The following is a 19,246-nucleotide window of genomic DNA, read 5'->3' as shown; positions in this document are numbered from 1 at the left end:
GGATTAGGGCTGAGTGACACACAGGCTACTGGAAACCCATCTGCTCCTCTTAAAAGGCTAGCACCACAAACTGAATTTACAAGCTCCCACTTTCTCTTAGCTACAGTGCCAGGAGAGGATCTGGGGGACCCAGAAACTGGAGAAACTGGACTGTCTGGAATCAGGGCAGGAATTCAGGGGTGACTTTCTTCCTGAAGAAGGTGCTGGGACATCCATGGTGCAGGGCTGACTGGCAGCTATTTCTGTTTGCTTTGCCCTGGTGATTCCCTGAGACCCAGCCCCACCCAATTTACAACCCTATCCATGCTATGAGCAGTGGCTTTTGCATATGAATGATCTGTTCTTTCTCTGGGTAAAAACCTGTCACATAAGCTGCAGCTGGGTCAGGGAGCTCAACCTATCAATAAAAGGCCTAAGACCCAGCACCAGTCTGCCTTGCTTCAGAGCTCGGCCTCATCTGGGCACTTTCAGACTGGATACAAAGAGGAGGAATCTGCAGATCTCTCTGTAGCTCTTGCTGGGTGGCCCCAGGCAGTGGCTGATTTTGCATCTCCCTGGAGAACCAAGAGCCAGAGTACCCAATGGTCAGTGTGAAATCATACCAGATTATAGCACTTCACATCCATAAGTGACACACACAAGGGGCAGACTCAGTGAGCACCAAAGACCTAGTGAAGCAAGACCTGCTCCATAAAGATGTCTCCTGCACAGCAGCTCTCTCACTATAGTTGAAGCTGTTCCCCACAGCCAATTGGCCTGGAGGTCAATTCCTCCCAGTGAAGCCAACAGCAAGTAAGGCTCAACTATAACAAAACTGCACACAGCCCACAAAGGAGTGTACCAAGAGTGTCCACCTCAGGTGACTGGGGAGGTTGAATCACTGGGCCCTATGAGACACTTACTGCACAAGGACACTCCATCAACTCAAGGAGACTTAGCAGCTACCCAATACATAGAAACAAACACAGGGAAGCAACCAAAATGCAGAGACAAAGAAACATGTCACAAATGAAATAAATGAAAGAAAGCAAACTACTGGATATAGAGTTCAAAACCAGTTATAAGGTTACTCAAGAATCTTCTAGAAACCTCTGAGAAATTTAGTCAGACTTTTAAGGATCTTAGTGAGAATGTTAAAAAAAAAAAAAAAAGGAAAAGTACCATATATAATTACTAATCATGAATGTTGAAAACCTACTATAATTGTGGTCACTTAGACCACCTTAGAGGTGTGCCAATTCTCTTGTATTGGCATTCTTACAGTCACAATTCAGAATATTTTTGCATATTTTTTGCTCTGTTATTTTCTGCAATATTTCCTGTTTCTGAAAATATGTCATCTCAAACAAAAGTTTCAAATCTCACCAGGTCATGTTTGGTTATTGTTGGCTGCTCATTCATCTTTAAGAGACACTGAAAAGCTGATTGGATGTTCAGTATATGAAGGTAGGCTTGTCCACTTCTGGGCTTCAACATAGAGTGTGTTCTTGCTGAGCAGTTTCACTGAAGAACCAATACTGATGATGGTCAACATCTTCAGATTCCCTGTCTTAAAACAGTCAGTTTTCCAGAGAGGAATCCTACATGTCCTGTCTGGAGGAAATAAGAGACTGGATACCCATTCATAATTAAGAGAGTCAACAGGGCCCACTGTTGACTCACTTTATCTGAAGACTTTTATCTGAAGACTTTTACTTTGTTCCTCTATATTTATTGTGATGCCATTATCTTCATCAAAATATGGTGTTTTGCATCATTTTCAACCTTTCTAGAAAATAAATTCTAATCTTCTGCTGGGGTATAAGGGGTATTTTCCAGACTGTGAGAAGCATGGGAGTGGATCTTGGGTTTGAGCTACTATTTATGTAGATTTTTGAATAGTCAGCTCCTTTCAGGACTCACCTGTGCCCTACCCTGCTTCAGTGTAACTGGTGTTTCCTATTCTCAAGCTTTGCTGGGTGTCTGCATTGTGACCAGCTTGCTTCAGAGGTTTTCATCCTTCTGGACCACGCTTCAGCTTTCTCTGGTCTGTTAAATCAGTCATAACTTGTCCATTTAACTCTTAGCTTCTAAAACTAAGTTATCACTTTTGTCCTATGTACATAGTCCTTGTTTTGTTTTTACCATTTTTGAAATATTTTTATAGTCATTTTAGTATGGTTTTAAGAGAAATAACAGGAATTTATAATCAATCAACTATATTTAATCAGAACTTTGTAATTTAATTTATATCAAGACATACTTGCATATATAACATTATATTTGTTTCAGGTGTAGAACATAAATATTTTATATTTGAATTCATTACAAAATGATCATTTCAATGAGTCTAATTAACATCCATCACCATACACAGTTTCAAAATTTTTTCCTTGTGATATAAACTTTTAAAATCTACTCTCTTAGCAACTTTCCAATATACATTTCATTAACTAAAGTCACCATGCTATACATTACAGCCCTATGACTTATTTATTTTATAAATAGAGGTTTATACCTTCTAATCACTTTCACCCAATTGTAACTTGATTTTTTACACAGTTCTTATTAGACTTATACCAGTAAATTTACTTAAGTCTGAGTATTCCAAATTCTATTTTAAATATCTGAATTCCAAAAAGGCAATGAAGACCAGTCTCACAGTTATTTCTAGAATTTTTCTTCAAGTGATGATATTCACAGAACCATCATACTTTGTCCATATCAGACTATCGTTGGCAACATCATGTCCAAACCACTTGAAAACTAAACAATGTACTTATAAAAAATCAATGAGTAAAAAGTAGAAATCTATAGGTAAATAAGAAATACATTAAGTTGAATAAAAATTAAGTATTACATATGATATTTTATGGTATGCTGCTAAAAAATGCTAAGAGGAAAATTTATAGCACTAAATTCTTACAATAGAAAAGAGGAAATATTGAAAATTAACATTCTAAGTTCCCATCTCAGGATACTATAAAAGGAAAGCAAGATGAATCCAAATTGAAGCAGATGAAAGGACATAATAAGCATCATCAAAAATCGATGAAATTGAAAACATAAATAATAGGATATACCAATAAAACAAACAGATGGTTCTTTGAAAAGATCAAAAAAATTGATAAAACTCTAGCAAGACTGAAAAAAAGAGAAGAAGAGAGAAGACACAAATTACCAATATCAGGAATAAAATAGGATTTACCATTACAAACCCTGATGACACCAAAAGAATAATAAAGAAATCCTACTGACAACTCAACCCACATATATTTGAAAATGTCACTCAAAAAGCACAAATTATCACAATTCTCCCAATATTAATTAAATAATTTGAAAACACATACACACACACACACACATATATATATAAAATAAATATAAATAAAATTTATAAAAAATAAAATTTACTTAGCAGTGTGTATATATATATATATATATATATATATATATATATATATATATACACTGCTAAGTAAATTTTATTTTACATTTAAAAACTCCTGAAAAAGAAACCTCCCAGCTCAAATGCATTATTGGAGAATTGTACCAAACATTAGAGAAGAAATAACACCAACTGTACACACTGTTCTAGAAAATAGAAAAAGTGGAATCACTACCATTTGATTGAATGAAGCCACTATCATTCTGATAACAAAATCAGAGAAAAATAGTAAAAAAGAAACTAGAGACCAGTATTCCTCATAATTATAAACTAAAAAATTCTGAATAAAATGTTAGCCAACTATTCGTGAAGAAATTATACACCATTTTCAATAGGATTTATTTAAACATACAAGGCTACTTACTAACACCAATCTCCATAGCTCACTATGCCAATAAGCTTAAGGGAAAAATTCACATAACTACTAGTATATAAATTGATGCCAAAAACAAATAAACAAACAAAACCTTCCCGTGTAATTCAACACCAGTGCATTAAAACAACAACAACAAAAACAAAATAAAATACCAATAGATAATAACAAAAATAAATTCACAGAAAACTAGGCATAGTGGGTATATTAGTTTGGTAGGACTGCATACTAAGTACATATCACAATTGCCCTGTTTCCAAATAAGGTCACATTTTGTGGTATGGGGGACTGGGACTTTAACATTTAAAATTTTGGAAAAACACAATTTAATTCATAACAGCAGTGGCTTAAACTACAAACATTTATTGTCTTACTAGAGGCCTGATGCACAAAATTTGTGCAAAAGGAGGCTTTCCTTCCCTTGGCTGCGGGCACTTGCTTCCTTCTAGCACCCAAGACCTGGGCTTCCTTCCAGCCCAGGATTTGTCTGGAAGGACATCCAGAAGGACATCTAGTCTAATTATCATATTACTCGTTTATTATTATAGACTAAAGGCCCAGTACACAAAATTTGTGCACAGGGGGAAGGGTGTCCCTCAGCCCAGCCTGCACCCTTTCCAATCCGGGACATATCTCTCACAATCTGGGACTGCTGGCCCCTAACCACTCAACTGCCTGCCTGCCTGATCGCCCACAACCACCCTCCCCTGCTGGTCACCTTGTGGTGGCCTTCTTGTGGCAACCATCTTATGATTACATGAGGTCGTTGAGTGAGGTCACAAGGACCACCTAGGCTTTTATTAGTATAGTTCTATAGGCTAGACACCTTCAATCAGCAATTTTCAACCTTTTTCTGACAATAAAAAAAGTATAATTTGGATTCTTTCACACAGGACAGCTACATTGTGTTGGCTCTTGTCATTTTTTTTATTTGACAATCTAAGGGAAAAGAGGTCAAGTATTTTATGTTTTAAATTTCTTGCATCAGGGTTGGTTCCTTTTGAGGGCTGTTCCATACTATGCTCCTAATTCTGGTGGTTTGCTGGCAATGTGTGGATTCCTTGGCTTATAGATGCATCACCTGCTAGTTGCCTTCATTTTTGTATGGCATTCTACCTGTTCCCAATTGCTCTTTATAAGGACACTGGTCATATTGAATTAGGGACCCACCCTACTCCAGAAAGATGTCATCTTAACTTAGTCAATAACATCAATTTCCCTGTTTCCAAATAAGGTCACCTTCTGAGGTATGGGGATTGGGACTTTAACATTTAAAATTTTGGAAAAACACAATTCAATTCATAGCAGCAGAAACTTCTTCAACTTGTTAAAGAACACATACAAAAAAAATGCACCCTATGGCTATTATCTTATTTAACCATGAAAACCTAAATGATTTTCCTCTATGATTGGCCACAGAACAAGAATGTTTTCTCTCACCATTAGTATGCTGGAAATTCTATCCAGTGCTATAAGGGAATAAAATGGAATAATAGGTTACAAATTAGAAATAAATAAATACAGTTGTCCATTTATAAATGACATAAACACCTATATTTTAAGAAAACCTCAAAAACTAATAAGAGTTCAGCAAGATGTGCAAGACTGACATATATAAATGATTGTATTTCTATATACTAGCAATGAACATGTGAAAACTGAAATTAATAGTACAGTACCATTTATAGTTGTTCAAATAAATAAATACTTTTTTGTAAACCTAACATGCTGTATTTAGGACTTGTATGCTGAAAAAATACAAAATGTTATTAATAGAAATCAATGAGGGAGGCCTAAATAAACAGAGGGACATATCATTTTCACAGACTGGAAGATGCTAAGTCTCTTCAATAGCAATTTAATGCAATCTTATCTAGATCTCAACAAGACTTTTTTTTATAGATATATACAAAATTATCCAAAAATTAATATGATCAGGGGAAATACCCCAGAATAACTAAATCAATTTTGAAAAAGAATAAAATGAGATTAACTCTCCTTGATTTTAACTTTAATTATATAGCTACAGAAACAAAAACAATGTAATATTGAATGATGAATATAATAAAAGATCAATAGAAAGTGCAAAGGCAATATAATGGAGGAAGAATAGCCTTTTCAACGAATTACAAAAGAAGTTTTTGTTTGTTTGTTTTATTGTTTTTTGAGAATTTGACAAGGTTATTCTTAAATCTTTATGAATATGCTAAGTACCTAGAATAGTAGAGATGATTCCTATTGAAAAAAATATTTTTCATGAAAGTAATAAAATTGCAAGGCACTACTGTTTTCATGGCTTACCATAAAACACTGTGGTACTAGCATTGGATCAACATACTGATCAATGGAATAGAACAGAAAGCAAGAATTTTAGCAAAAGAGCCAGAGTAACTTAATGGGGAAAAGATAGAATTTTTAACAAATAGTGCTGTAATAATTGAATATTTCTGTACAAATAAAAGGAACTTTGACCCTTAAATACACAAATTTTCCTAAAAGGAATGTAGGCCTAAATGTAGCATTTAAAACCATAAAAATTCTGAAAGTAAAAGGAGAAAATCTTTGTGAACTTAATATAAGCAGAGTTATTTAGATATGCCACAAAGTGCATGAACCATGAAATTAAAACATGGTTAAAATGAATGTAATTAAAATTAAAACTTCCTTTTCCAAAACATTGTTAAAAATAATAAAGTAAATGAAAGGCTAAGAGAAAATATATGTGAAATATGTATCTGGAAGACACTGTATCCAGATTATAATGAATAACTATTATAGCTCAGTAATTAGAAGACAAAAGTCTAATAAAAATCATAAAGTTTTAACCCAAAGGAGACATGTAAATGACAAATAAGCACAGAAAAAATATTCAACATCATTAGTTATCAGGAAAATGAAAATGAAAACCACAATGAAATGGCTTTTATTAATGAAAAGATTTTTCATGAAATGAACAAAATTGAAATAATCATACTTTATTTTATTCACTAGAATGACTAAAATTAAGAAGACTAGCAATACCAAATGTTGGCAAAGATATGAAACAACTGGAATGTCTATATATTGATATTTGTGGTGGAAATGCAAAATAATATAGTCACTTTGGAAAAGCAATCTTATTCCTATATAATTATCTAAGAGAAATGGAAACCTAAGTCCACATAAATATTTGTATTTATGTTAGCTGAAAATTTGAAACAATTTAAAATGCCCAACAACTGGTGAGTGGATTAAAAATAAATAAATAAACCAACAAAGAATCTATGGTATAGTCATACTTTGGGGAAACTGTTAAACAATAAATAAGAACAATAGCTTAATACTAAAGGCCTAGTGCAAGGGTTTTGCACCATACACTGGTGGGGGTCCCTCTGCCTGGCCTGCTAGAATTGGGCTAAAACTGGCCAGGTGCACAGATTCGTCCAGGGCATGTCCAGCCTGTCTTGCCCAGTCCTGGTCGGCCAGACCCCAGTAGCAAGCTAACATACTGGTCAGAGTATTTGGCCCCTGGTGGTCAGTGTGCATCATAGAGACTGGTCGAATGGTCAAACAAATGTTTGGACACTTAGAATATTAGGCTTTTATTATGTAGGATATGTAACAAGGTGGATATATCAAAAGCATTATATTTAGTGAATGAATTCAGATAGCAAATGAATTTAGATATAAACCCTACACAATATAGATTTCTATTTATTTGAAAGTCTAGAAGTAAATAAAACACATTAAAAAATTAGATTACTGGTCTTCAGGGTCTGGAGGTTGGGAGAGGGATTACACTGCAGAGACAGGAGGAAACTTTCTCAGACAATGGAAATGTTCTGTGCCATCACTACATATGGTCATGGTGGTTACATGACTGTATACAGTTTCAAAATTTACCAAATTGTACACAAAATATTGATCAATTTTATTGCATTTAAATTATAATTCAATCACATGTAATTGATTTAACTGTTTATATAATTGAAGTACAATTTAAATATGCCTATATATAATTTATATTTATAGCAGTTTGCAGGGTGGACAAAGTTGGAAAAAAGACTAAATATAGAGAAGTCATTTATTAGGCCATTGCAAAAGTCAAGGTCATGATGGTAACTATGAAGAAAACCAATTGTAGAGGGGATGGGAGTAAAAAGAACACAAAACATATGTTGAAGATGTTGAACATGAAATATATGTTAGAGATCTTTCAAAATTAGGATCATTACCCAGCATTCACCAGGCCCCTTTCTTCTTTTCTCCTTCCTGTGTAAATACGAAACCCCCCACTTTTGTCTCTGGCACATCTGATCACATTTGGTGGTGGCAAATGCAAGGAATGGACAAGGAAGAAGGAATTTGGATATCCATGAGCCTAACAGCCATTCCTAGGTAAAGGTAGTGGGAGATTAAGGTTAGATAAGACAGTCCATTGGGTTTTTTCACTTTATGTTCATTTCCCCAGTGTCCTACCCCAGGAAATTGTGACACAGCTTATGTGGAGAGAGGTTGGCTTGAAAATTGCACAAATCATTCTGACTCACCCACACCTCCTAACAAGCCCAACACATCCCTGCTAAGCTGAGAACCATTACTTTAAAATCTGATAAGAAATGCCCAGGGGAGGTACTAAGAGCAGTTTTCAGAGATGCCAGGTTTGCAGAGGTTGCAGAGAATTCCAGTTGGTATGTCTGGCAGAAAATTGAAAGCAAAGATAAGGTGTTTAGGAAATGGGTCATGGCTTATGACATTAAATGGGCAATCTTCAGTATGGGATATTTCAAATGTAGTAGCTGCAGAGATTATTAAGAAGAGCAGAAGAATAGAGTTTAGGATTGTCTCTGATAAATGATCTACAATCAGAGGGCAAAAAGAGAAAAAAGAAGAATCAGCAAAGGGCATTGAGTAATAGTCATAAGAGAAGGGGAGACCCCCAAAAGTGTGATAACATAATTAGTCAAAGATTTGAGCTAACATATAAGCCAAAGAGAGTTGCAAGGACCCCATATATTATCTGGGTAGAGTGGTGTGCAGTGAAGAAAAAGAATTGTAGTACTTTAAAAGTAGATTTAAACTGAGATATTTATGTACTCACTCTCATTTGCCAGAACATGACTGATCACTTTGCTTTCAAAGAGAGAAAGATTAAAACCCTGTCAGTTTCATTTTCAGATGTCTCAATTTGAACTTCATTATAATTGTAAAATACTGTTATGTCATTTTTAAACCAGTTTATAAAGGATTACTTCGGCATAATTATATAATGGCTTCTATCAATCATCTCTTTTACAATTGTTCAATCCCAAACTTAACTTGCAATACATCCATAGTCTATGGGGTTAAGTTGATTTAAATAAAGCCACGCTATCAAAAGTAAGAAAGCGTAAAATCTTTTAAATTATATATGTAGATTCCAAATGGTTCCAATCACAATTCTCAGTCAAACATAATCTGAATGGTCTATGCCACAATATTGAAAACAACAATAATTCAATTTTGTCCAAGAAATGTTTATTTAAAATCTGTACAATGCCAGGCACCACACTTGGCAAATAAATAAATAAATAAATAAATAGCCATTTCTTTCTTCAGGTAGCTTGCAAAGTACTGAGGGAAATACTGTAAGTAACTTGTCAGCTTCATTTGAAAGTTTCTATTTATAGTTATACTTATGTGTTTTTGTAAATTTCAAAAATTAGTAATTCTAAGGTTTAGTGCCTCTTATTGAATATGGAAAACATTGAAAGAAGCAAAATGAAATTTAAATGCATTAATAAGATTAACAAAATAAGTATTGAGAAAGTGCAGATAATTAAACTTTTAAATGCTTTTTTTTATACATTGGTATCATTTATACTTCTGAAACTATTAAAGCTTAAAACCATATTAAAACTTTTGGGGTAGTCATTTTTTTTCTTGAAATATTTGTCCATACTAATTTGTCTCCATTATGCTACAGAACTAAAATCTTAGTGGCTTGACACATGAAAGTTTATTTCTTGCTGCAACTTGGGTCATTAGGATTCTATGATTATTGTTATGCAAGCACCCAAGCTAAAAATGCCTCTTTTTTCATTTTTTCAGTTTTATTGAAGTATAATTACATATAATGTTGAAAGATGTATTTATTTTTAATATATTTTATTGATTTTTTACAGAGAGGAAGGGAGAGAAATAGAGAGTTAGAAACATCCATGAGAGAGAAACATCCATCAGCTGCCTCCTGCAGGCCTCCTACTGGAGATGTGCCCGCAACCAAGGTATATGCTTTTTACCAGAATTGAACCTGGAACCCTTCAGTCCACAGGCTAATGCTCTATCCACTGAGCCAAACCAGTCAGGGCTAAAGTGGATATTGTGGTGATCTGATATATGTATACATTGTGAGAGGCTTCCCACTGTCTGATTAACAGACACATCACATCACATATTTATCTTTTCTTTTTCTTTTTCTTTCTTTCCTTTTCTTTCTTGTTTTCTTTTTTTCTTTTCTTTTCTTTTTCTTTTCTTTTCTTTTTTTTTTTTTTGAGGAGGAGGCAAAGATATTTAAGTTCTACTCTCTTAGCAAATTTAAATTTTATCAAACAATGTTATCAAATATAGTCATCAGCTTATGCATTAGATCCTTGGCCTTTATGAATCTTAGCTGAAAATTTGTATTGTTCCCTTTACCAATCTCTTCTATTTCTTCTCCTCTCTTTCTTCTGCTCCAACCCTGGGCAACCATTTTTCTATTCTTTGTTTCTAAGAGCTTGACTTTTTTCCACCCCACATTTAAATGATACCAGGCAGTATTGCAGACTTTTTTTTTTTTTAATATATTCTTTATTGACTTTTTACAGAGAGGGAGAGAAAAGGATAGAGAGTTAGAAACATCGATGAGAAAGAATCATCAATCAGCTGCCTCTTGCACACCCCCCACTGGGGACGCGCCCGCAACCAAGGCACATGCCCCTGACTGGAATCGAACCCGGGACCCTTGAATCCACAGGCCGACGCTCTATCCACTGAGCCAAACCGGCCTTGGCCAGACTTCTTTTTAATACATACTTCTACCATTGACCAAATGGGGAGAAAAGAGAATATAATTTAAAGTAAATTAAATTAAATACTAACTCTTAAAACCTTTGCCATTCACATTTCTTTGGCCCAATATTGTTACATGTATATCATAGGAAATGAGGAATTGCAATTATGTTATGTTCCCAATTGAGTGAAGAACCAGAATGTATGTAAACAGTCCTAATACTTTTAAACCATTGCTTTTCTCTTCTTCAGAAACAACTCTCATACATGTGTTAGATCTCCCCAATTGTTTTTCTCTCAAATCCCTCATATATAGTTTTGTTTTGTTTTTCCATTTCTTTAACTTATTCTGAGTGCTTCTGACTTTTTCAGTTGCATTTACTCCATTATTTGGGTTGTTTCTATAATGTTTTTCACCAATATGAGATTTTTATTTGTCTTACTACTTTATTTTCTGAATTTTATCAAAATGTTTTTCATTAATTTTCATGGTCTTATGATCACTTTTTGTAAACATATATGACTGTTTTGAACCCTTTTTTTCATTTATTTAATATAAATAATTTTCTATATGTGATTTAACTATACTTGTGTTTTTTAGCTGCCTTGTGCTCATTCCTTTTCTCTTTCTTGCTTGCTTTCAGTCTAATTTTTTTATCTCTCTTCATTTTTTTCAGGCATAGGTCCAGTGATGATGTCTTTTCTGAATATTGCTGAGCTTTGAATGGTGATAGGAACTGCTGATGAATAGTTTTGGGGTTTACTTCAAACACTACTCTTATCAAGTAATTTCATGTATCCCAGGAACAAACGTCTTCTTAGATTTCTAAGTGTAGCAACATGGCCTTGATCATCTTTTTGGAAAAAAAAATGTTCAATTCTCCTTTCTACTGGGTTACCTCATTAGAAGAGAAACTAAGTCATGAAAAATAGAAATGACTAGACTCCAGCATTATTTTTCTTTTAAACTTCCCTATACCACAATTCTGGACTGTCATAGTCAGCCTAAAAGGGCATTCTAATAAAAATGTATATGTTATTGTATATGTCCTTTAGAATGTGCCAATTGGGGGAGGAGAATTTATTTCTGGCTCAAAAATCTAAAACCACATTTGTTAGTATTAAAAATGTTCTCTTCTCTCAGTCTAGGTGTGCTTTATTATGTAAAGTTAGGAGTTACAGCAATTTCTTTATCTTGATGACTTTCTTTTTACTTGTCATTCTTTTTTGTTTTTAAATGGGGTTTTGTGGTAGAAGGGTACAGTAAAATAATGCCTTAAATCAATTGCCTCAACCACAATTTAATTGTTGTTTTTTGTTTTGTTTTTTTAATTTCCACAACGGAGCTCCCATAAGATTGTCAGTAGATTGATTTCTTAACAGAAACTTTGCAGGTCAGAAGAGAGTGGCAAGAAATATTCAAAGTGATGAAAAACAAGGACTTACAATCAAGATTACTCTACCCAACAAAGCTATCATTTAGAATCAAAGGACAGATAAGAAATTACCAGACAAGAAAAAGGAACCCATCACCTCCCAACCAGTATTATATGAAACTAGTGGCCCGGTGCACGAAATTTGTGCATGGGGGCTGGGGTGTCCCTCAGCCCAGCCTGCATCCTCTTCAATCTGGGATTCCTTGGGGGATGTCCTGTCGCCAGGATTAGGCCTAAATCAGCATTCAGACATCTCTCTCACAATTCAGGACTGCTGGCTCCTACCCACTTGCCTGCCTGCCTGATTGCCCCTAACTACTTCTGCCTGACAGCCTAATTACCCCCTAAGAGTTCCCCTGCTGGCCTGATTGATGCCTAACTGCTCCCCTGCCAGCCTTATCACCCCCAACTGCCCTCCCCTACTGGCCTGATCACCCCAAGACTTTTGTTAATATAGATAAGACCCTTCACTGAAAATTTCACTAACCCTGCTTTACAATAAGGGCTTAATGATTGAATCCTTGGGATCAGACACCAAGATTTCCTTTCTTTGAATAGTGAAGGGAATAATTATCTTGTCTTTAAGTGTCCTGAACATCAAATGAGATAATGACTTAGAAAGTATAAAAGCACCATATAAAGATAACTGTATTTTTTATGAAATGAAAAGACAATGAAGTGGTAAAATGAAAAACACTATTTTTATTTTCTCCCTTCCTTCCTTTACAGCCTTTATTTAAACTTTAAAATTTATAAAAATTTCACTCTTATTTTCATTTCTTTACATTCAATATTATTTTGTATTAGTTTCAGGTTTTATATTAGTTACAGAATAGTGGTCATACAATCATATGCTTTACAAAGTGTTCCCCAATATTTCCAGTACCCACCTGGCATCATACCATCATTACAACACTATTGACTATATTCCCTATGTAAGTGACAATAGGTTTACAGGTTCTTTCCAATCTATCTTTTGTATTGCTTGACCCTCCTTTTCTTTCTCACTTTTTGCTTCATTTTCTTTATATAGTATCTCAAGTGGCCCTCAAAGGTCAGCAAACGCACTGGGACATGTTTAATCCATTTTACAAACCAGGAAACTGAGGCCAATTCCAATTGGCTGAGGAACTTGTCTCAGCAGACAGGGAGCCTTCAGAGCCTTGCTCTCTGCCCTTCCTAAGGGGCAGCCCTAGTGCAAACAGAACAAACCTCCACCTCAGGCTTCCAAGCCTTATTCTCAAGCACCTCTTCATCGCGGACTCTACACTTTCTTTCCTCTCCCCCGCCCCCGCCCCCATTCTTTAGTGTCCCCACTTCTCTGGAGCAGGTAATAGGCTTCGCACTCACCACGCAGGCGGGCACTGCTGTGGGGCAGGGAGGGCACGGGCTTGCTTTGGGGCCAGAGCGGGAGCAGGAGTCGCCACTTATAAAGTGTGCAGGCCACTGGGGCAAAACCTGGTTAGTGCCAGGAGCTTCCCAGAACTGCAGCAGTCAGGTACCTGGCAGTGTGGTGCCCCTCCGCGAGGTGGCACCGCCCCTCAACTCCTACCTCAGGGCTGTGGGTCTGTGCCCCTATGCCAGGGCATCCTTCTACCTTGTTCCCCACTGGGCTGTCCCGCATCTTGAGGCAACTGCAGAACCTCGCTCTCCGTGGGCGAAGCAGATTCATGACCGTCGGACCCCTGGCTTTGCACCCCTTGGGCTGCCAGCCTCCTGGCCAGCCGCATTGCCAAAGCTGTGGCTCTCACCCAGGAGCTGCCCTTCAGGCAGTCCCATAGCTGGGCCTCTCCCAGCTGCTAGGTCTCCACCCTCACCTGGGTCACTTCTTTTTCTCCATATTCGCCCTTCATCCATTCCTCTCTCCTGCAGTGCTTGTGCTCCAGGCCAGAAAGAAAAGGACCAAGGCCAAGAAGGACAAAGCCCAAAGGAAGTGAGTCTTGAACCCCAACACCCCATTCTCTGGATTTCTTCCCGCACCTCCTCTCTGTTTCATGTTTTGAACAGGCACCAGGTTTGGGCACCCTGTAGCCAAGCCATATGGCCTCCGGGAGGCCTGGTAGATTTGGTCTCCACAAAACTGTGGATCTGTGGCCAGAGGCCCGGCCTGGGTCCCAGCAACCACATGCCTGCTGGAGAGGGCTGTTGGAGAAGGACCAGAACATGTCTGTAATAAGCTCCCCAACTCCAGAGGGGGCACCACCACAGGATCCTGTTCCCAGCTGTCGTGGCCCCGCCCCCATCCCTGCCACCTGCTGAGTGGTCTTGATGTTATGGTGTCCTGGGCAATTTGCATATTCCTTTATTATTATAATATAGATTATTATACAGATGTTAAAGGATTTTCTTTAAGAAGAAGAAAAAAAGAGAAAAAATATAAAATGGCAATAAATATATATCTATCAACAAACCAATCAAAAGACAAAGTAAACAAACAAAGCAGAAGAGAAAAAGACCCATAGATACAAAGAACACCTGATAATTGCCAAGTGAGAAGGGCTTGGAAAGGATGGGTGAAAAAGGTGAAGGGAAGAAGTACAAATTGGTTGTTACAAAATATTCATGGGGGTGTAAAATACAGCATAGGGAATAAAGTCATTAGTATTCTAATAACTATATGTATGATTTCAGATGGATATGAGATTTACTGGGTGATCACTTAGTAAGTTATATAATCTTATATAAGTCTAATCACTCAGTTGTATATCTGAAACTAATATAATAATGTATGTCAACTAAAATTAAAATTTTTAACTTTTGCTTTTTAATTTAATAAAAGACTAATTGGCAAAAATGTATAGTACACAAGAAACTTTTCCATGTGTGGTTTATTATTTTGTACTAGAGGCCTGGTGCATGAAATTTGTGCATGGGGGGAGGGTGTCCCTCAGCCCAGCCTGCACCCTCTCCAATCTAGGACCCCTCGAGGGATGTCCAACTGCCTAAATGGGCAGTCGGACATCCTTTTCACAACCCAAGACTGCTGGCTCCCAACTGCTCACCTGTCTGCCTTCCTAATTTCTCCTAACCACTTCTGCCTGCTAGCCTGATCACCCCCTAACCACTCCCAAGCCAGCCTGATTGATGTCTAACTGCTCCCCTGCCAGCCTGTTTGCCTCGAACTTTCCTCCTCTGCTGGCCTGGTCACCCCTAATTGCAGGCTTGATCTTCCACAACTGCTCTCCCTTGCAGGCTTGGTCCCTCCCAACTGTCTTCCCCTGCTGGCCATCTTGTGGTGACCATCTTGTGTCCACATTGGGGCAGGATCTTTGACCACATAGGGGCAGCTATTTTGATCTTGTGTGTTAGAGTGATGCTCAATCTGCATTATTACTTTTTTATTAGATAGGATAGAAGTCTGGTGCATGGGTTGGGGCCAACTGGTTTATCCTGAAGGGTGTCCAGGATCAGGGTGGGGGTTCCCTTGGGGCATGGGGTGGCTTTCTACCTCATGGTCACAGAATAGTTGCTGATGGTCAATAAAGCATCTCTTAATATCACCAATTATACAGTGTTTCAAATTTTCTCAATCACTTTTTCCCACAATTGGTTTGTTTGAATTAGAATCTTATTACTTTGGTTATTTTAAACAATTTTATATGCCTTAAGCTCCAAACTTTTTATGATATAAAATTATATCCTTATGTGATTTAAAAAAAATTTATATTCTGTCATCCCACTGAACAGTGACCTCTTGAAAGCAGTTATTCCTTTTTTTCTTTTTTTAAATCTCCAGCACCAAATGTACTAGGCTCTCAACAAATGTTTATTGAGGGCCCAGTACAAATGTTAAATGACGTCTCATTAAATTTTTATATTTTTTATTGTCTATTTTTGGTCATAAGAAAACATGGAAATATCATGTTATCAAGCCATCATTACTACTAGAAAACCATATCTAAACACTTTGTATTGTCTTTGGAATAGGATCATTGTTTTTTATGCAGAAAGCCAGAAGGTTTATGTTGCAATTCAATGTTCAGTGCTTATAATAATTGTGTTTTTTTTTTCTACTAGGCAACTAGAAAACAGAAACAGTCAGAAATATATCAGTCACTCTAATGTTAAGAGAAAGCTTATTACTTTAGGTCAATAGCTGCAGGAATTCTTTTCAGCATATATATTTCTACCACGCTCTTTAATATATCTCATGATAGTTAACCCACTTGCTTTTACAAGTGATTCAGACACACTGATAGCAAAATGTGGAAGATTTTCAGGGTTTCTCTTTTGTCTGGTGTAGTAGTCAATTTTATCCAGAAAACAGTACCTATAGGATGTGTGTGTATATAGGTAGAGAGTTTTTTGTTTGTTTTTTTGTATATAAAAAATTGGCTCATGTGATTGTAGGGGTTGACAAGTCTGGAATCTACAAATAGATCAGGAGGCTAGAGACCAAGAGAAGTGCTGATGTGGCAGTCTGGATTCCAAAGGCAATTTAAAGGCAAATTCTCTCTTCCTCAGATGACTTTAGTCTTTTCTCTTAAGACTTCAGTCTTAAATGAGGTCCATCCATATTATGGAAATTAATTAGAGTTAGTCAAAGTCTACTGCTTTATACATTAACACATCCAAGAAATACTTTCTCAGCAATATCTAGACTGATGTTTGACAAATGAACGTATTATAATGGCCTTGTCAAGTCAACACATAAAATCATGCACCACACATGACATGAATTACATATAAAGCATCAATAGATATAACTTTTAGTTCAAGTGTTACTGTGCCACATGAAGTGACCAGGAAGCTCTTGTCTCATTTTATACCACACTAAGTATCCCCATGAGAGCAATGCAGAAGTCAAGTCTCAAGCAGTAGTCTTTGTTGTGGTATCCAGATTTATTCTGCTTAATAAATATATTATTGTAAAATGTTCTTGACAGTTTAAGGCATCCAGAAAGTAGCACATTTACAGAATATGGAAACATCATTATTGGAGCTGAGCCTTCAACATTCGCACTCTCCCACTTCACATGATGGATAATTTGGAACTCACGCTTTTGTATGCTTTGGCTAATATTTGAGATTTATAATATTTTATAGTCAACCTGTAAAACATGTCTCAATTTCACATGAACTGAATGAGGTCTAAAAATCATGCAGCAAATATTAGGATTATCCTTCCATTACACCTCCTTTGAAAAATGACCGCTTGCTGCCATCTGAAGGATTCTCTAAGCTTTAATACTGAGCAGAGATTTAAAAGGATTAACATGAACTACCTTCCAATACACACACAGAATGCATTTTAATAACTACTATTTCATCTTTATTTGAGTACTTTCAAATTGTAATGTTTTCATCAGTAGAAAGCCTGGCTGATATTGTCCATTACTATTTATGCTGAGTTATTCACAGTTCTCCACTGATTTTTTTTTTCCAGCAAGTTTTTCAGATCTTTTGTTTCAACGGCTGTTTCATGTCTTTCTGACATTAGTCAGATTTATGGTTCTGTATGCAGGAGTTCCCACCATGCATGTCATTATTTTAATGCTTCTCCCTTTAGCAATTTGTGTTTATAACTTAGCCATTTATTTGCTTTGCCCAAATTCTTAGGACTTACACCTCACTGGAATAGCACTTGTTATTCCCAAGGTACTTTGTAACACACTTGACTCTATTTTCATGCATAACTATTTTTAGAGCCAACTGTGGGAATGAACAGACCTGTTCTTTGATTGTTTATTTTTGCCCAGACATTTATTTGGAAGATGTTAGTTCTCTTTGGGCTTCCACAGATGTTCCCACTTGTTCATTCACCATCTTTTAGTGTACCAAATATGGATACAACCAGCTTGCTCACAGGTAAAATAAAAGTTAATACTTGCTGCCCTGGCTGGTTTTCTCAATGGTTAGAGCATGGACCTGTGGACTAAAGGGTCATGGGTTCGATTTCTAATCAGAGGCATGTGCCTGGGTTACAGGTTTGATCCCTGGTCTTTGTTGGAGCATCAGCGGGAGGCAGCCAGTCAATGTGTCTCTCTCACATGATGTGTTTTGTTTTGTTTTCTTTTCTCTCTCTCCCCTTTTCCCTTCCACTATCTCTAACAGAGAATATATTCTTGGGTAAGCATTAGCAAAAATAAGTAAATAATTAAATAGATAAATATAAATATTTACCTCCCAAGAAAGTTAACACTTTCTTATCATTAAATAGCTTCAATATTGTCTGTTAATTTATGAGTTTCTACTTTTAATTTTTTCCAATTATATGGAATATTATTCTTGTTCTTCACCAAAAATGCATTTCTCATTATAACTTCCAACTGGGTGATGATAATAGACATAGACAAGTATTATATGACCTTGTAACCTTTAAAGAAGAGTGATAATGACTGATGATGCTGATATGCCATGGAACAGTTTCAAAAGGATGTCAGTGATATACCAAGATTTGATGGGCATTGAAAACCTGCTTGCTCTAATCTCTCCCTATTGATTGTGTCAGTGATTAAAATCCCTACATTCATATAACATTTTGGATGAATTGACATCTTAAATATATAAAATTGGATAATAATGTCATCCATGTATGTGTTAATTTTATGCCAAGACTTCATGAAGCATTTCATGATTCATATAGGCAGAGTAGCATTACACCATAGAACTGTATAAGTTACCTACTTATATCATTTTATGGAACTTATTCACATGTGAATTATATAGTAACTAGAGGCCCAGTGCATGAAATTCATGCACAGGGGGGTGTCTCTCAGCCCAGCCTGCACCCTCACAAACCTGTAACCCTTTGAGGGATGTCCGACTGCCCGTGTAGGCCTGATCAGATAAGACAGGGCCTAAATGGGAAGTCAGATATCCCTCTCACAATCCAGGACTGCTGGCTCCCAACTGCTTGCCTACCTACCTTCCTGATTGCCCCTAACTGCAAGCAGTGGTGGTGGCGGGAGGGGTCTCTCTTTTCCGCATCAATCTCCATCACAGAAAAGGAAACAGTCAGATTCCTAAGTGGAAGAGCTGGGGATTAAGAAATTAAAG

Source organism: Pipistrellus hanaki (genome assembly GCF_964339955.1).
Source record: "Pipistrellus hanaki genome assembly, chromosome: 3".
Classification (NCBI taxonomy): Eukaryota; Metazoa; Chordata; class Mammalia; order Chiroptera; family Vespertilionidae; genus Pipistrellus; species Pipistrellus hanaki.
The sequence above is the reverse complement of the archived record's forward strand: the minus strand, read 5'-3'. Positions refer to the sequence as shown.